Source organism: Penaeus japonicus, unplaced genomic scaffold (genome assembly GCF_977035675.1).
Source record: "Penaeus japonicus unplaced genomic scaffold, GWHDUDI00000001_assembly GWHDUDI00000031, whole genome shotgun sequence".
Taxonomy (NCBI): domain Eukaryota; kingdom Metazoa; phylum Arthropoda; class Malacostraca; order Decapoda; family Penaeidae; genus Penaeus; species Penaeus japonicus.
This window is the reverse complement of record NW_028234433.1, coordinates 677018-698766: the sequence shown is the minus strand read 5'-3', so window position 1 is coordinate 698766 and position 21749 is coordinate 677018.

Here is a 21749-nt window from a genome sequence, read left to right as displayed (position 1 = left end):
AAGGGAGCGACAGACCTAGAGAGCGAGAGAGCTAGATAGCAAGGGAGCAAAAGTCCTAGAGAGCGAGAGAGCAAGAGAGCGACAGACCAAGAGAGCGAGAGAGCAAGAGAGCGACAGACCTAGAGAGCGAGAGAGCAAGGAAGCGACATACCTAGAGAGCGAGAGAGCAAGAGAGCGACAGACCTAGAGAGAGAGAGAGCAAGAGAGTGACAGACCTAGAGAGCGAGAGAGCAAGAGAGTGAATGACCTAGAGAACGAGAGAGCAAGAGAGTGACAGACCTAGAGAGCGAGAGAGCAGGAGAGCGACAGACCTAGAGAACGAGAGAGAAAGAGAGCGACATACCTAGAGAGCGAGAGAGCAGGAGAGCGACAGAACTAGAGAGCGAGAGAGCAAGAGAGCGACAGACCTAGAGACCTAGAGAGCGACACAACTAGAGAGCGAGAGAGCAAGAGAGCGACAGACCTAGAGACCAAGAGAGCGACAGAACTAGAGAGCGAGAGAGCAAGAGAGCGACAGACCAAGAGACCTAGAGAGCGAGAGAGCAGGAGAACGACAGACCTAGTGAGCGAGAGAGCAAGAGAGAAAGAGAGCGACAGACCAAGAGAGCGAGCAAGCAAGAGAGCGACAGATCTAGAGAGCGAGAGAGCAAGAGAGCGAAAGACCTAGAGACCTAGAGAGCGAAAGAACTAGAGAGTGAGAGAGCAGGAGAGCGACAGCGACAGACCTAGAGAGCGAGAGAGAAAGAGAGCGACAGACCTAGAGAGCGAGCGAGCAAGAGAGCGACAGACCTAGAGAGCGAGAGAGCAAGAGAGCGACAGACCTAGAGACCTAGAGAGCGACAGAACTAGAGAGCGAGAGAGCAAGAGAGCGACAGACCTAGAGACCTAGAGAGCGAGAGAGAAAGAGAGCGACAGACCTAGAGAGCGAGAGAGCAAGAGAGCGACAGACCTAGAGAGCGAGAGAGCAAGAGAGCGACAGACCTAGAGAGCGAGAGAGCAAGAGAGCGACAGACCTAGAGAGCGAGAGAGCAAGAGAGCGAATGACCTAGAGAGCGAGAGAGCAAGAGAGCGACAGACCTAGAGAGCGAGAGAGCAAGAGAGCGACAGACCTAGAGAGCGAGAGAGCAAGAGAGCGACATACCTAGAGAGCGAGAGAGCAAGAGAGCGACAGACCTAGAGAGCGAGAGAGCAAGAGAGCGACAGACCTAGAGAGCGAGAGAGCAAGAGAGCGACAGAACTAGAGAGCGAGAGAGAAAGAGAGCGACATACCTAGAGAGCGAGCGAGAGAAAGAGCGACAGACCTAGAGAGCGACAGACCTAGAGACCTAGAGAGCGAGAGAGCAGGAGAGCGACAGACCTAGAGAGCGAGAGAGAAAGAGAGCGAGCGAGCAAGAGAGCGACAGACCTAGAGAGCGAGAGAGCAAGAGAGCGACAGACCTAGAGAGCGAGAGAGCAAGAGAGCGACAGACCTAGAGACCTAGAGAGCGACAGAACTAGAGAGTGAGAGAGCAGGAGAGCAGGAGAGCGACAGACCTAGAGAGCGAGAGAGCAAGAGAGCGACAGACCTAGAGAGCGAGAGAGCAAGAGAGTGACAGACCTAGAGAGCGAGAGAGCAAGAGAGCGACAGACCTAGAGAGCGAGAGAGCAAGAGAGCGACAGACCTAGAGAGCGAGAGAGCAAGAGAGCGACAGACCTAGAGAGCGAGAGAGCAAGAGAGCGACAGACCTAGAGACCTAGAGAGCGACAGAACTAGAGAGCGAGAGAGCAAGAGAGCGACAGACCTAGAGAGCGAGAGAGCAAGAGAGCGACAGACCTAGAGAGCGAGAGAGCAAGAGAGCGACAGACCTAGAGACCTAGAGAGCGAGAGAGCAGGAGAGCGACAGACCTAGAGAGCGAGAGAGCGAGAGAGAAAGAGAGCGACAGACCTAGAGAGCGAGCGAGCAAGAGAGCGACAGACCTAGAGAGCGAGAGAGCAAGAGAGCGACAGACCTAGAGACCTAGAGAGCGACAGAACTAGAGAGCGAGAGAGCAAGAGAGCGACAGACCTAGAGACCTAGAGAGCGACAGAACTAGAGAGCGAGAGAGCAAGAGAGCGACAGACCTAGAGACCTAGAGAGCGACAGAACTAGAGAGCGAGAGAGCAAGAGAGCGACAGACCTAGAGACCAAGAGAGCGAGAGAGAAAGAGAGCGACAGACCTAGAGAGCGAGAGAGCGACAGAACTAGAGACCTAGAGAGCGACAGAACTAGAGAGCAAGAGAGCAGGAGAGCGACAGACTTATAGAGCGAGAGAGCAAGAGAGCGACAGACCTAGAGACCAAGAGAGAGAGCGAGCGAGAAACAGAGCGACAGACCTAGAGAGCGAGCGAGCAAGAGAGCGACAGACCTAGAGAGCGAGAGAGCAAGAGAGCGACATACCTAGAGAGCGAGAGAGCAAGAGAGTGAATGACCTAGAGAGCGAGAGAGCAAGAGAGCGACAGATCTAGAGAGCTAGAGAGCAAGAGAGCGACAGACCTAGAGAGCGAGAGAGCAAGAGAGCGACAGAACTAGAGAGCGAGAGAGGAAGAGAGCGACAGAGCGAGAGAGCAAGAGAGCGACATACCTAGAGAGCGAGAGAGCAAGAGAGCGACAGATCAACGGAGCGACAGAACTAGAGAGCGAGAGAGAAAGGAAAGAGAGCGACATACCTAGAGAGCGGGAGAGAAAGAGAGCGACAGACCTAGAGAGCGAGAGAGCAAGAGAGCGACAGACCTAGAGAGCGAGAGAGCAAGAGAGCGACAGACCTAGAGAGCGAGAGAGCAAGAGAGCGACAGACCTAGAGAGCGAGAGAGCAAGAGAGCGACAGACCTAGAGAGCGAGAGAAAAAGAGAGCGACAGAACTAGAGAGCGAGAGAGCAAGAGAGCGACAGACCTAGAGAGTGAGAGAGCAAGAGAGCGACAGACCTAGAGAGCGAGAGAGCTAGATAGCAAGGGAGCAAAAGATCCCCCACCTACAATAGCTCCCAATCCCCCACCAACTAGACTTGATCCTCCTCCTGTTCCACTCCGTATGCGACCTAGAAGTGGTTCCTCCCCTTCCCTCCCCCACAACCTCGCTCCAACGAGTTCGCTTTGAGAGATGGAGATGATTGGGATGATCCGATGTCCTCGTCCTTGGAGCGGTTTTAATACCTAGTGATCGGAGTCCGCGACAAATACTGAGCATGGCACATCCAGTAGTACAAGCAGGCTCACTGGAAAGGTATTTCCCCTCCATTTGAGTATGTCCCCGATTGGTTGGGGTGTTCTTTTTTGTATTGCCGTGTGTAGCGACCCGACGCAAGGAGGTGGCTCTCGTTTGGAGGATGCGTTTTGTTTCTGTTACGCGTTTCTTCTACGGACGATATGTGTGTTGTAGTAGGTAGGTTTTGTTAACGTGGTATGATATGTAGTAATCTCTTGCATGCTATGGGAGGCTCACAGTTTACTCGTGAATGGTAGAGTGGCCTAAAGCTCTATATCTAAGGAAATTTAGACATTAAAATATAACTTATGAGGGCGTAATTCCTATGACATATAGCATAACAAATCAATTCCAAAAAATACCTAATAAAGTTTCTTTCTTTTTTTTATTCATTTTTAGCGAACCTTAACCAAATAACCCTTACTTGTTAAAAGACTCTACTTTGACCTTGACCTTATGCATGACCTATTTCTTCTTTATCCCAGGGACTCCCCACGTGCGTCCCATGGGTCCTATGTCAGCTGTTGCCGGGGAAACCTTCAGGATCAAGTGTCCTGTGGCAGGATATCCTATTAACTCGATCACGTGGGCGAAAGGTGAGTCCAATTTTTGGTGCTGTATGATAGAAAGACAGATAGATAAATAGATAAATAAATAAACACAAAGATAGATGGATACATAGGTTGGTAGATAAATAAATAAAGGGATAAATTGATAGATAGGTAGTAAGGTAGGTAGGCAGATAGGTAAATATAAAAATAAGGTAAAAATTAACATAAGGTAAATATTTTTCAATACCTCGCGTAAATAGACAAATAAATAGATAAATAGAGTGACTTATTGATTGGGTGAGAAAGAGAGAGAGAGAGAGAGAGAGAGAGAGATCGGCGAGGGGAAGTGAGAGGAGTCTCCGTGTGAACGAGAGGACGCCCTGAGAGCGCAGAAGACGGTTGATCGCCGTGAGAGACGAGGGAGAGAAGGAACTGAACGAAGAGAGTGAGAGGAGAGTCGAGTAATGAGAGACGAAAGGAATGACGACGAGGAGAGAGAGAGAGAGATGGACGACGAGGGAGACCCGTATGGAGACGGGCAGAGACGAGCGTGAAAGACCGAGGTGATGGGACGTAGAGAGAGAGAGGAAGAGTGAGAGTAACGAGAGGAGAGAGACCGACAGAGAGCCTTCCGAGAGAGAGAGAGAGAGAGAGAGAGAGAGAGTCATAGATACAAACATATATGTCCACATTCATATCTGAAATAGGTACACACATACACATATCTCTCCTCCCCGAAGACAGCCCCCAATCCCTCCCCCTCCCTCCAACCCCACAACCCCCCTACCCAACACACACACACACGCACAATTTCACTCTCACGACAGTTCCATGGAACATCATGGGCTGCAATTGCAAGGAAGTGGATTCATGTAATAGAGCTTAATTAGATCATAGACTTGAAGGATTATAGGGACTGCGTCTGATTACTTATGATGTCGACTGTATTACCTTTCCTGAAATCTGATTACGGCTACCGCGCTAATTAACTTTGGATCTTATCCTTGCTCCTACTCTCTCTCTCTACCTCTTTCTGCCTCTCTCTCTCTCTGCCTCTCGCTTTCTCCCTGTCTCTTTCTCTCTTTCTCTTTCTTTCCGTCTGTCTGTATGTCTTTCTATCATCTCTCTTTCTCTCTCTCTCTCTCTCTCTCTCTCTCTCTCTCTCTCTCTCTCTTTCTCTCTCTCTCTCTCTCTCTCTCTCTCTCTCTCTCTCTACTCATCTCTCTATCTCTCTCTCTCTCTCGCTCTCTCTCCTCTCTGTCTCTCTCTCTCTCTCTACTCTTCTTCTCTTCTCTTTCTCCTCTCGTCTCTCTACTCCTCTCTCCTCCTCCTCTCTCTCTCTCTCTCTCTCTCTCTCTCTCTCTCTCTCTCTCTCTCTCTCTCTCTCTCTCTCTCTCTCTCTCTCTGCCTCTCGCTTTCTCCCTGTATCTTTTTCTCTTTCTCTTTTTCTCGGTCTGTTTGTATGTCTTTCTATCATATCTCTCTCTCTCTTTTTCTCTTTCTGTGTGTGTGTGTGTGTGTGTGTGTGTGTGTGTGTGTGTGTGTGTGTGTGTCTGTGTGTGTTTGTGTGTGTTTGTCTGTCTCTCTCTTTATGTATCATTCTTTCTAACTTTCTCTTTTACTCATTTTTATCTCTCTCATACTTTCTTTCCAATTACTCTTTCTCTTTCTTTCATCCTTTTATTCTATCGGTATGTCGTCTCTTTCTCTCTTATCTTTATTTCGCTCTATTTATATTTCGTCTTACTTTTTACTCATCCTGTTTTATTCATCTCGTTTATTTCAACCTGTTAATTTGTCACCCCACTATAACTGTTATCTCTCTCTCTCTCTCTCTCTCTCTCTCTCTCTCTCTCTCTCTCTCTCTCTCTCTATCTATCTATCTATCTATCTATCTATCTCTCTCTCTCTCTCTCTCTTTATCTCTTTTTCTGTTTGTCTGTTTGTTTTTGTTTCTACCTCTATCTATTTGTTTCTTTCTGTTTCTGTCTCTCTCTCTGTCTGTCTCTCTCTCTCTCTCTCTCTCTCTCTCTCTCTCTCTCTCTCTCTCTCTCTCTCTCTCTCTCCTCTCTATTATCATCTCCTAGCTCTCTCTCTCTCTCTATCCCCTAGTCTCTATCATCGCCACAATCTACCCAAACTATCTCTATATCTTTCCTAACCCCATAACCCAAAACAATTAAGCTAGTAATCAACGTCCATTTTTTCTTTCTCACCTTACCACCCCCGTTCTCCCATCCACTCGCCTACCCCTATACTTCGTTTAATCACTCTTTCCTTCCTCATATTCCCCCTTATACCCTTCTAATCCCTCCCACCACCATATTCTCTTCCTCCTCTTCTTCTAACCTCAAATTCCTTTCCCGATCCCCGTTCATCCCTTCTTTATTCCAAATTTACAAAAGAACTCTTCACTCCGCGCGATTTTTTACCATTACCATTCAAAATGGTCATTACCCTATCCCAGACCAAGCCTCTTACCCCTCTCACCCCCCACCCCGCCTCTTATTCCCTTTCCCCAACCTTCCTCTTCACTCCCTTCTTTTCTCCTTTCTCACACACCCACGCATCTTACACATTACTCAACCCACGCCTATCGAGATACGCATCGACCAACTTACCCGCGTCGAGACAACATTTCTATACGCCTAACGTAAGGATCATGATACCTACATCACTGAGAGCCGCAACCTACAGAGAGCCACTAGATGAGCGATCAGACTGCTCTCCTGTGTCCGTCCCTGCCACCCCGCCTTATCCAACTAGACCCAGCGCACCTCGCATAGTGTGCACTCGACTCGCGACATGTATCGGCTCCCGACTTGATTGCTCGACAGAATGACTAACCGCATAGAGCGCGGACGGCCCTAGGCTGAGAGAAGCAGATGAGTCAAATAGACAGGCTGGTGCATCAGACCTTAGGAGAGGTCGATGAGGAGTCGCAAAGAGACTGATAGGGATGAAAAGAGCAGCTGGTAGTCAAATGCAGAAACGCTCGAAGGAGGAAATGCAGAGCTCGCAGTGCAGAAGTGAAGAGCAGAGCCCTAGTAGGAGCGAGAGAGCAGGAGAGAGACAGACCTAGAGAACGAACAGAGAGAAAGAGGAGCGACATTAACTACGAGAGCGAGGGGCATAGAGAGCAGGACGAGAGACAGTACTAGAAGAGCGAGAGAGCATGTTGAGAGCGACAGACTAGAGACCTAGAGAAGCGCACACAACTAGGAGAGCGAGAGAGCAAGAGTGCGACTATAGATCCTAGAGACGCAAGAGAGCGACAGGCATAGAGAGCGGAGAGAAGTGAGAACGACAGCGACAGACACCCTAGAGACGCGAGAGAGAAAGAGTGCGATCAGGACCTGAGAAGCGAGCGAGCAAAGAAGAGCGACAGACCTAGTGAAGAAGAAGAGCAGTAAGAGATGTGAACTGTGCAGAACTATTAGAGACCTAGAGGAGCGAAGAACTAGAGCGAGGAGGAGCAGAGAGCGAACACGACCTGAGACCTGAGAGAGAGCGCGAGAGGGAGAGGCAGGCAACGAGTAGCGAACATACCGTAAAGAGACCTAGAGAGCGCCAGAACTAGATGAAGCGAGAGCGCAACGGAGAGCGAGCAGGACCTAGTGACTCAAGAGAGAGCGACAGAACTAGATGCGTGCGACAGCAAACTAGGAGGCGACGAAGAGCAGAGGAGCGACAGCAACTAGAGAGCGACAAAGTATGACGAGCGAGAGAGTAAGAGAGCGAAAGACCTGAGACCTAGAGAGCGGGCGAGAGAGGAAGAGAAAGATAGCGACGACCTATAGAGAAGACGCCACTCAAGATAGACAATAGAGCCGACATACTAGAAGAGCGAGAGAGCAGGAGATCGGACTAACAATTTCTCTCTATATCTCCCTACTCTCTCCATTACAACTACTAACAATCTCTCTACATCATACTCATATCTATCTCTCCTCTCTTACCTCCACTATACAATATCTCTACATTAACTATATATCTATAATAATCCTTATCTTCTACATCCCACTTACCATATCTATCTATATATATTATATCTACAAACCAATCTACAATATCTCTATCTCTCAATATATCTCACCCTACCAATCTTCACACCTCTCTCAAATATCTACATACAATCTCACCAATATATCTACATAAAAATCTATCACACTCGAATCAAGTCTATCTTAACATTGATAACCATAATATCTCTTCTATATCATCTGAATATCTTACGACCTATATATCTATCTCTATCTATCTCTAATCCCCTATATCTCCATCACACTATCTCCTCTATATATCCTTCTATCTTCCTCCTTTCCGATACACAACTCTATCATTATATCCTTACCTACAATATATCTATATATCAATTATATAATCTATAAACCTAATATTCCCATTATATCTCTCTTAAAAGATAATCTCCCAATACACTATCTCGTATCTATCATATCGCTCCATACCAATATCCCTCTTATATCTTACCTCCCAACATACCACTCTATTCTCTTCTATAATCATTTCAACATCCCCTTCTCTCCCTCCCCATTATCTCTCTTCTCTCATCATTAAATATACTCCCACATCCCACTCCTCTCTCCCTCACCACTCCTCTCTCTATTTCCCCTATCTCTCCCCTCCCCACTCTACACTCTCTCTCTCCCCCCACTCTAATCTCTCTCTCTCCCCCGTATCTACCTGTCCACCTCTCTCCCTCTCTCTCTCTCCATCTCTCTCCCTCCCACTCTACTCTCCTATACCTCTCTTCCCTCCCACATCTCCTCTCTTCTATCCCTCTACTCCCTCCTATCTCCCTCTTGTCTCTATCCTCATTATCTTACCTCTCCTTCTCTCTCCTTCTCTATTCCTCCACTCTCTCCTCTATATCCTTCTCCTCTATACTCCCACTCTCTCCTCCTCTCTCTATAATCTCCTCTCTCTCCCTCCACTCTCTCGTATCTCTTCCTCTCTCTACCATCCCACTCTATCTCTCTCTTACTATCTCTCCATCCCCCTCTCCCACTCTCACTCTCCTCCACCTCTCTATCTTCTCTCACTCTCTATGACCTCCACTTCCCACTTATCTCCTACCTACCAATCTCTCTCTATCTCCTACATTCTCTCTCCCGTGTCCCACTACTCCCCAATCTCTCTCCCTCCCACTCTCTCTCATCTCGTTTCTCTCTCTCTCCATCCCACCTATCATAACTCTCTCTCTTCCTTACTATCTCCTTCCTCTCTCCCTCCCCACCACTCTCTCTCTCCTCCTCTCTCTCTCTCCCTCTTCTCTCCACCCACAACTCATCTCTCTCTATCTCTCCCTCTCTATCACTCCCATCTCTCCCCTCCCTCTCCCTCCCACTCTCTCTCTCTGCCTCTCCCTCATCAACTATCTCTCTTCTTCCTTTATCTCTTCCCGCCACTATCTCTCAACTCCCCTCTAGTCATCTGTGTGTGCCTCTAATTCTGACATGTTCTGCGTTGTCACACTATTCTCTAGTGCAATCACACTGATTCGTATCTGTCCTGTCTTTTCATTAGTTGTATGTGTTCTACTGTCTCCTTACAATAAATGTCTGTCCCTCTGTCTCAAAAAGTAAGGTGTGTTCGCCATTACTGTCTCTTTGTCGTATCGACAGTTGTCGGTTGTGATAATCCTGCCCTTCATCAAGTCTATTGTAGATAGATCTCTCTCCCTCGCCACGCATGTATGTGTTTGATTCGTCTCATCTTTGACACTCTCTCTTTTCATATTATCTGACGCTCTATCTAAACATGAATGCACACTCTCTCAATGAGTTGTTGCCCTCTCTCCTCTCTCTACATAACCACTGTTGTAAACAGAACGTCATGTTACACTGTTGCGCGCAGCTACACTTATTGATCATTCAGTATCACCTTATGATCTGATCTGTCTTGTTGTTCATGCTCCAGACCCAAGAACAACTAATAAATATACTATAACATCAGTGACAGTCTATAATGACTGAGTAACTTGTCGATGTGCACTTCTCCACTAAATGTCGACATACCTTATAATACAGTCCTATCATACTTTCATCTGTGTCTCTGTGTGTCACTCACTACTGTACATATGTATACTCACAACACGTCAATCCATCTTCTCTGAACTGTCTCACTCACTGTCGTATCTCACCACGTCTACCTGCACGTCTTTTCTAACAACTCTGTGATAGTATTATTAAAATAGTAAAAAACTCCTAATGTCTCATGTGTCCTGCATACCCATCCACACTCCTGATATCCCTGCAAACAAGTCGTGTGTACTGACATCTACATAATAAACTTGTATATTCATGTCTAACTCGCCCACTATTCATGCCTCCACACGAGTGACTCTACAATGACTTACCTATGTCTCTATCTGAAAGAGACATGCTCTCGTCTAGAGATAGTATATAGATGTATCACTCTGCCCTTGCCCAGACACAATGACAGTACTACATGCGCTAATGTCATCTGTATCCCCTCATTGTGTCTATGTGTGTGTCTGATCTGCTTCCCTCTGTCCTATCTCACAGTGTGACCACTCCCAATCTGTCTGCTAGACTCCAGTTTAACTCCTCTTGATCTGCTACTGATAGTCTATGCATCTACAACCTAGAACGTGTTCGTGAATACCGCTCAAAACGTACTGTTCCCCTCCCTAAATGTCCGTCTTCAACTAGAGTCTAGGTCCGCCTATGACACAACAACTATAAAATTGTCCTAAATCTACTCTCTACTATATACACTCACATTGTCTGTACCGCCACATGTGTCACCTGTCCTATCTTCACCACTGTACCTGTGAATCTCTCCACTGTCCACACAGAGTACTATGTATTCATACCTACATATAACCATGACGTCAGATGTCAACACCATGTACCTCCCTCTATCCTGACCTCTCATCTCTTACCATTATACAAACGTCTGTCCCACCTCTCTCTCTCTCCCTTCTGACTCAAGTAATGTCACAGATCCATCTATTTATATCACTGTACATGCCATAACTATATACTCATTTAGTATGACAGACTCCCTTGATACTCCCAACTGTTCACTACCAGACCTCGCATGTAACTGTCTACCCCACTGATACCAGAACTTACATGTCTGACTCAATGTAATCAGTTCCCTGTCCTGACTAAGATCACAGATCTAACCCAGACAGTCTCCTAAGATCCGTGATCTGTCCTCGAACTCTCTGTTGATCACTCCCTGTGTACAATAATCTTCTAATCGCTCAAACAGTTCCACTGTACTCGCATTTGTGTCTAATACAGTCTGTCTACCCGTGACGCATGCTCATGTTACAAGATCTTAAAGTCACTCTCTATAAGTACCTACGTACCCGTACACTACTGTCTTGTCCTCTGCTTCTGTGTCTATACATGTACTGCCCACTGTGTGTCGAGAACACTGTCCTGACCTCACTTGCCCACCTGTGTGTTCGTAGTGTCTCTGCCTCCGCAAACACAGCACCTGATACTTAGTGATATGTCGACTCTCATCGCACGCATCAAACAAATCTCTGTCCTCTCGTCCTAGTATGACCTCTCCCCCCTACAAACACAGTGTACACTATGATTGTCTATACAGATCATGTCCCTGTGACTCTACACTACACGATCTCACACTACTTTGTTCTATGTGCACTCGATATCCTTCAAGACCGACTATCTTAATGTATCATCGTGTGCATCATGTGTCTCCCAACTCATCAGTTCTCCAATCAATATGTTTGCCTCATGCGCTCTCACTCCAACTCGTCTGTGTATTTAATGTACCATTGCACCCCCCGCTGCTCCTCACTCTGTACGCAGTCATGTACAATCCAGTCATACTTATGCTGTATCTCTGTACACTCTTACAGAATGTTCTTGCATCTCAGTTTGTCCTCACTTTGTGTGCCGCCTCTGATGTTCCTCACTTGTCTTCCAATTATTAATATTAATCACACATTCTTCTCTCTTCCCCTTCATCCAATAGACTGCTCAAACACAGTTCTGTATGCTTAAACCACCTCCTCTCCCTATCTGATGTTCGTCTATACATTTATGTGTGTCCACTGTATTAATACCTCTCTCCCTCCCTACTTGTCCTGTCCTCCCATCTGCCGCTCTCTCATTTATCTCGCTCGCTTATCATATGCAACTCCACTCTGTCGCTCGCCATACCACGTTAACATCTGCTCTCTCCACTACTCCCTGTCTCGCGAAACGTCCTCTGCCTCCCACCTGATACCTCCTGTACCAGTTCAGACATCCTTTTAGACTTCACTGTTCCCATAGAATACCTCACACTCTTGCCAGTATCAGTCACACACAAAATTTCTCTGTGTCTCTACTGGTCCCAAATCTCCCCACAGTATAACAATGACCAACTCTGTGTCTCTCACATGCTGTGTCCACTCCTGTATTCTCTGTTACTCCAGACAATCGACACTCAAACACCAAACACTCACACATAGTTCACTCCCAACTATTCGCATCATCTCTCTCCCCTCCCCTCTCACCTCATTGTGTGTATCTTCTGCTCACCAATCTCCCACCCTATCTCATCTCTCCCTCTTCTGACGCTCTCTGTTGTCTACTCAATCTGATGTGTTAAGATTGAGGTTCTGTCAAGTTTAGTGTGTCCTGTCTAATATTTATCTAGATTGTCCTCCCACTCTCAGCTCTACTGTGCTGTGTTTGTATCTACGATTTGTATCTGTACTCACGACTCAGTCGCTTACCTTCATGACCTATCACTCAAAGTACATATATAACTGTGCCACTCCTCATACTGTTCTGACCACACATATCTGTTCTGTCACCAATCTCACACTCTCTTACGTCCAGTATGTTATCATCAAGCCATGTATGTCTTATCATACGAATGTCATATACTAAATCTTCCCACTCAGAGTCTCACCTGTGTTCCTAAGTCAGTTGCATAGTGATGTCGCTGTGTTCTACTATGTCCTTCTATACTGTCTAATGCTACCGTCTACTATAACGTTAAACCATACCACTCATCACCCATTCCAAACCTCTCTTCAACCTCCTGTAGATGTTCCTAAAGTTCATGTCACTTGTGTCGTATACTGTATACCAACTCTATCCTATCACTCTTATTCTATACAGTAGTCATTGATACTGTCACTTTTGCCCTCTATCCCACCCCCCATCTTGTACTCCCACCTCTCTCCCTCCCACTCTCTCTACATTTCATCTCTTCCCATTTCATCATAGTGCTGTACTTACTCCCTACATAAAGTCAGTCTATAATGTAAAAGTGTATGAAACTTCTCATCATGATATACCCTCCCTCTGCCACAACCCAACAAAAATCACAACTAAGAACCATTGTAGTGACTCACCTCATCTCTGTTCCTATCCCTAATGTGATTTCCTCTGTATTGTCCTCTTCCCCTCCCCACTCTCTACTCCTCTCTATCTCCTTATATATCCATCCATGTATCACTGGCTCTCGCGTTACCTGTGTCGCCCACAGTCTCATGATCCCCTGTATCACTCAACACCTGTCTATGTGTCCCTATTACCACCTCCACTGTGTCGCCTTCCATCCTGTGTCCCTACCTGCTGTGTCTCCCCCCTGTGACACCATCATGTGCCCTTAACTCTAAGTGTTAATTAGTAAGAATAATGTGTTATATGATTCAATGCATATCCTCCCATCCACTCTAATAGTTCTTGTACCTCACATATCTAACAACATATCCACACTAAACAATGCTCGCTCTTACAACAAGACTACGTCCACTTGCTGTCCACTGACTCTGTCTAAATTCAATAATCCTATAGAGTTCTTTCGCTGCACCAGATTCTGTTGTCTGTTATTTGAGTCGATCTTAGTACAGTCTTTCGTGTGACATCCGATGTTTATTACTGCTAGATCACGTCATACCACCTAACATTCTGTGAACGCTGAATCCACTGAGTAACTCCCCCGCATCACGCCTGTATAAAATGATAGATGTCAGTATATGTAGACGTGCTCTATCTGTACTCCTGTCTGTACGTAACTGTTGCAGTGCCTTCTCAATCTACAAGATAATACTATGTCTACTCATGTCCTGCACACATATATATATCTCACTGTAATATCTGTATCTCTATGTTATATATGTTCAGTGACCACATGTGTCATCAACAGATATATTCTAAAAGCACACACAGTGATCGTCATCCTGTAAAAGTCTTATACTACTCTTAACTCCGAAATCCTCTATATGTTGGTTCATGTAAATTTGTTATAAGACTGAATCTTAACGTGTTGAAAATATCGCTTAAACCTCATACACTATCATGTAAATATCCTTCCGTGAATATATTGTACATCATATCTATACCCTACCTAAGACTTAATTGTTCCGCTCATCTCAGAAATGCTAGCCAAAGTATATATATCTTATAAGTTCTCACTTATATCTATGTCTCTACTATACATCTCCAATTAGTATGTAATAGTAATGTAAGTCTATTTATCTACGCTAATCTGTATCATAGACTTATATATGAGCATTCATATAATATATTAGATATGTAGTAAGTGAGCTGTGATACTTGTTGGACGAAGTGATGGCTGAGAGCATACTGAGAAGAGTGATGATTATGCAGAGACATATACATAATGTAGCGATGTAAATATAGATGAATGACAGTATATCTCCTGTAAGAGAAGTACGCAGATATAGATGTTAGCGATAGAGTAATGTCGATATACAGGACTCTGAAGGTACGTATATAGCTCTCAAGAGATAGAGTAGGTGAACTAGAACTAGAGAGCGTGATGAGTAAGCAGTGATAGTATAGTGGTCTCGGTCTCTCAGTGGTAACTTGAAGTGAACCTGTATAGATAGAGATATAATATAGATCGAGAGTGGTAGTACTAGAGAGTGACACGACATAAGAACACAGAATAGATACACAGCAAGCGAAGCCTAGAGCAAGCACAAGATAGACAGTGAGCAAGCACGCTACGAGCTCAACATCAAACATAGATGAAGTGTATAAGCGAAGAGTGAGAAATGAATCGAAGTCTGACCGACTGATAGATATAGAGTCGAGCGATGAAATAATGGAAGTAGCGTGATGTGGTAACGATATAGGAAGACTGGGTATGAATAGTAATATAGTAGCGCAATGAAGAGGAGAATCTCAGCCCTTAGAGAGACTCTGACATTAGAGAGAGAGATATAGCTCGAATGAATCATATTCGCACAAGTTGGATACAGAGACCTTAGTTGAACTTAGTAGTAAGCGAATACAGAGTATATTAGAGAGTATACGAAGTAGGTAATGAGCAGAATATTTTATGAGATAATATATATATGCATGTAGATTTGATGTTGGACGACAGGGTAATCTCCTGTGGAGAACACCTGCAGAGAGACGCGAATCAGAACTGTAGACGAGACGTGAGAAGCATAAAGAAGCTCGACTAGACGTATGATGAGAGCTGAATAGAGAGCAGAGAGAAGATAATTGAAGATGGACAAGAGCTAGTAAAGTGATGCGATGACTGAGGCGCGTTATAGAGATGAAATAGAGGCGTAAGACCTTAAGCGACCTTGAGATGATGAAGCCGTGACTCAGATATGTGTAGAACAGTACGTAGATAGTATGAGAGCGAGGATGAATGTAGGTCCAAGACATAATAGAGCGTGGAGTGGATTGTGAGGTGAAGTAGTAGTGGTACGCCCTTTGTATTCAGTAGGAGTCTCGTATAGATAGGTTATATATAGATAGATGAATAGAAGTAGCGACTCAGAAGTCTCCTGTATGAGAATACGTTGTAGCGAGAGTCATAGAGAGTCGTGTACAGAGAACCGATAGGAGGTATGCGCCGGAGGGAACGATGTAGGCAGTAGTGTGTGTGAGTGGTGGGAGTCAGGTGACCTGGAGACCTGAGATATGTGAAAACAGATGAATAAAGAGTGATGTTAGAGAGAGTCAGAGAGATGTGAGAGTGATCAGACTTGGTAAGAGTATGTAGAGAGCGATATGCAGTGAAGAAGGTGAAGTGTGAGTAGAGAGGCTCAAGAGAGACGTTCATGAGGCAGTAAGAGAACGTGTGTAAGTCGAAAGCGAGTTGAGAAAGCTTAGAGAGTGTGACTCAAGAGAGCATGTAGTCAAGAAGAGCGAGCAGAGTATATCGGTAGAGAATATATTGAGTGTCAGTAGCATGAACTATAGTAGAGTATAACGTGTAGATATAGAGGAAGTCAAAGGTAGTGCGTGATTTAGCTAAGACTACGAGAGTGATATATATATATATATATATGCTGTATATATATATATATATATATATTATATATATATTTATTTATATTTTGATAGATATTATATATATGATGAATATATATATATTTATATATATATATATATATATATATAGATATATATTATATATATATATGTATAATATATATGATGCATATAATATATATCTATATATATTATATATATATATGAGTGTGTGTGTGTATATACATAAATATATTATATCTTTATATTATCTATATATAGATATATTTATATTATATATATTTATATTTTACATCTATAATATATCTATATATATATATATATTTTCTATAACTATATATATATATATATAGATATGTTACTATATATATATATACAAATATATATATACTATATATTATATATTATAGATATATTATATCATCTATTTATTATATGTGTGTGTGTGTGTGTGTGTGTGTGTGTGTGTGTGTGTGTGTGTGTGTATGCATATATATAATGGATGTAGAAACAATAATTCAACCAATACTATGCAAAACGGCTTTTCTATTGTCAAGGCATAACAAAAAGATATAAGAATATTGATATTCGCCTCAGTAATTTGTAGGAAATTATTTTCTGTTTCAACGATACCAATATAGCTCTTTCATCAAATAACAAGCTTTCAAAATGAATATTTCAAAATATCGAATGCTAATTTGAAACTACCATGATGGTAGACAAATGAATTTATGTACGTGAATGTGTACAGTTACACACATGCACGCAAAAATGTGTTTGTGTGTACATACACACACACACACACACACACACACACACACACACACACACACACACACATATGTATATATATATATATATATATATATATATATATATATATATATATATATATATACATGTATGCATCTATCTATCTATCTATCTGTCTATCTATCTATTTATCTCTCTCTCTCTTTATAGGGTTTATCTTTATTTATTTATATATATAGTTTTATATTATATATTTATAAATATGATCTTTATATATGTTAAAAATATATATTTATATAGTATATTTATATTGATTGCTTATATATTTAGATATTTATATATTGATATATGTATATAGCCTTGTAATAACACACTCATCTCACACACCACACTCACACCACTCACCTTATGTATTTTATAGTGTTATATTATACTGATTGTTCATATTATATTATTTATATATATATATATATATATATATATATATATCTAATTTATGCATCTTCTATCTATCTATCGGTCTATCTATTATTTATCTCTCTCTCTCCGTTATATATATATATATATATTATATATTATATATATATATAAATATTTATATTTATATATATATATATGTATTTACCTATATTATATATTATATATATATTATAATATATTATATATATGTAGTATATATATATATATATTATTATATATATATTTTATATATATATATATATAGATATATATATCTATATATATAGAGAGAGATGAGGAGAGGAGAGAGAGAGGAGAGAGAGAGATAGAGAGAGAGAGAGAGAAAGAGCGAGATACATACATACTTTACTACATACATACATAATTACATACATATATACTATATATTAATATATATTATAATATATCTTATATATATATAAAATATATTATATTCATACTATATGTAGTATGTATAGATGTTATATGTATATATTATAGATTTACTAAATATATTATTATTATATATATATTATGTATATATGTATATATATATATATACGAATTTATGTATATACATATATCTATCTGTATGTATGTCAATTGTCTTAATATATAAATTATATATATAAATATCAAGTATATATATAAAATATATATATATATATATCCACCCACACACACCCACACACACCCACAACCTATGTATATATATATATATATATATATATATATATATATATATATATATATATATATAGATAGATAGATAGATAGATAGATAGATAGATATACACACATATATACACATGGATAGACCTATAGATAGATACAGACATGTGTGTATTCTTTATAGAACTTTAAACAGACCAATTGAAACCCACAGAATATCCAACCCACAATAACAACCCACACTAAGGACGAAAAGCCAGCCCATGGCGACAGCAGCCCGGCTCGTCTCCGTCCAAGCCAGATGCCGAGTTGTTTCCTCCGAAGGAAAATGACCCCGCGAACCACACAGCGCGACGGAATAACTACCCTTGTCAGTCACACTCGCTGACCTGCTCTTTGGCCTGGTTCGAGGTCGTGGCTTATGGGCGTGGAGGGAGGGATGTGGAGGGGGAAGAGGGTGTGTGTGTAGGGTGGGGGGTGGGGATGTTACAGGGAGGGAGAGGGGAGGAGGGAGGAAAAAGGGAGAGGGAATGGAATAAAGAGGGAGAGAGTGTGTATGTGTGTATGTGTGTGAGTGAGAAAGAGAGTCATATAGACAAATAAATAAAGAAATAGACAGAATAGACTCAAGAGATGATGGACAGACGAATAGATAAACAAACGAGAGACAGATAGAACGAGATCTAGTCAGATCCGTAGATAGACAAAAGCGGACACAGAAAGAGAGAAAAAAAAGAAAGAGAGAGAGAGTGAGATATAGTGAGAGATAAAACTTTGAAATCTAAGGCTTAATAGACATACACATACGTATACATGTATGTTATATATATATATATACTAATATATATATATTTATTTTTTATATATATATCATTAATTTATATTATATATATATATATAGATGTATATATATTTAATTTAATATATATATATATAGAGATTATATATATATGTATTGATAATTTATATTGATTTATATATATTTAGAGATATATTTGTATAATTATATTTAGATATATATATTATATATATATATATATATTCTACATATATATTAATATATTTTATATATATAAATATATATTTATTTCGTGGTGTAACAAATTCATTTCTTTTCACAATGACAACAGAACCCGTTCACTCAACAACAGCACAACAAGCCGATTATAACAGACCTACACCTCACACCCTTTATCTTCTTTCCTTATGTGACTACAAATTCTTTTTTTTTTCAACAAAGATAAGAGAACCTGTACACTAATTGATCAATAGTACAACCAGCCAATTACAAAAGATAAAAGCCTCATTCAGTTCAACGTCAATAACATTACACGATCCTTTCTCGCTGTCCAACCCTTTACCCTTTTATCAACAGACAGACACGTACTGACACTTGTAATCTCTCCCCTGTACAGTTCAGTCTAAGTGCCCAGGATTTTTCTTTTTTTTTCATTCAATTGACAATGATAGAGGGCTATTAAGCATTAATCACCCGGCAGGTGCACATTCAATAATGACTGTCGTATAATTGACTCTGAGTTAGAGGAAAAAAATTGGGAAAAGAAGTCGGTTATGCAAGACTATAATTGAACGGGTATGTTCGTTGCACGGACAGGGCTTTGCAATCTTTTGTATTTTGTAGTTGCGGATCTCTAGAATAGACAAAGTTTGATGTTCTATTGCAAACTAGGTTTCAGAATATCATTTCTAACTTTTATTGATGCTATGTTATTGCTTTTATCATTACAATCATTGCAACAACTGTTCCTGTCATATGTATCATTATTATTAGTGTCTTTATCATTGATATTGACTTTGTTATTCATTGCTATTGTTATTGCCATCATTAAATTATCAATGTCACTCATAACATTATCATTTTTTGTATATTTTTTGTCCCTGTCATTAGCATTATCACTACCAATGTTATTTCCATCCTTATCGTTATCATTATTCTTATCCTCATCATCCTTATCATCGTCGTTAACATTATTTCATATCATCGTTATTTTTGTTTTAAATGCTTATCAACATATGGCATTTTGATTTCTGTATTCAAATTTTTCATATTTTTCAAGGGAGGAGTATGTCTATTCAAAATCTTCTTTATATAATTTCTTATATTCATATTCTTCTTCATTCTTCTTCCTCTTATAACTACTCCTATATACCATCCAACTCCATCTTCATGATATGCAACACTACCTTTTCAAATCTATACCACACATAAAAGTATCCTTCCCTTACATCCTCCTATACAAATACGACACCCGTTTCCTCATACACCTCACCTCACTCAGTCAACCAGTGCATTATCAAAATTAAAATGCGATATACCCTTTCCTCCTAAAGGCTACTCCAATCAACCTAAAGTAATGGGCACGCTTACGAATAATACAGTAACTCATACTCAAAATGATCCTTGACCCGGAACCCATACATAAAACCAAAACAAATCCTGCGAAACTAAACATCCATTAAAAAAATAAAACTACACTATAAATCCGAAATGACAGCTACAATATACCATGCATAACTTTGGTGTATTTGTGATATTTAGGGGTTGTGGGAGTTGTCTGTGTATGTTGGTGTGATGGTTATTATTAAAAATCTTCAAGGGGATATCAGCCGCACTGTTTTAGACCTGGGGTAGGAGAGGGTACGGGGCTAATGCGTGGGGTTATTTATTGTTTAGAGTTGCAGGTAAGGGGAGGGCGGGACTGTTTCCGGTGGTTGTAAAGTTAATCGGTTGGAGGGGTTGTTTTTGAGGGGTGGAGGTAGGGAGGGGGGTTTTGGGTGTAGAGTATATATATGTGTATGGAGTATGTATGTGTTGTAGTGTGTGTCAGTGTGTGTGTGTGTGTCTGTGTGTGGGTGTTTCGAGGGTGTGTGTGGGTGCTGTGTGTCGTGTATGTATGTGTGTGTGTGTGTGTATGTGTGAGTGAGTGTTTCGTGGTTGTGTCGTTTGTGTGTATATATATATATATATATATATATAATAGATATAATATCTATCTATATTTATATATATGTATCTATATATATATCATATACTATATATATATATATATCATATCTATAATATATATATATATCGTGTGTGTGAGTGTGTTTGATGAGTGTGTCGTGTGTGTTTTGGTGTGTGGGTGGGTGTGTAGTCCGTAGTGCTGTGTGTGTGTGTGTTTCAGTGTCTTGGTTGTGTGTGTGGGTTTGTGTGTTGTTTAGTGTGTGTTTGTGTGTGCTTTGTGAGTGTGTGTGCTGTGTTTGTGTGTGTAGTGTGTCGTGCTATTTGTGCTGTACTTTGTGTTTGGTTTTGTGTGTGTGTGGTGTGTGTGTCGTGTTTGTGTGTATGCTCTTTAGAGTGTGTGTGTTTGTGTTCTGGCTTGTTTTTTTGTAATTAGTGTGGGTATATATATATATCTATATATATAAATACTACGGTATATATCTTGTTATGTTTGCACGTGAGCTGCTATGACGACGTTCTGTTTTTTTTGTTTTTTTTCTATATATTGGATTTTTCGATATATTTATATATTTATAATATATATATCTATATACATATTTTTAGATATTTATATATTTTATTTATATATATATATATTGTATATAGATATATATATTATATAGATATATATATATATATACATTATATTATATTTATATATATATATATATATATATATATTTATTATATATTATGTATATATAATGTATATATATATATTTATATGTATATATTTATTTATATATATATATTTATATATATATATATATATTTATATATATGTATATGCATATATAT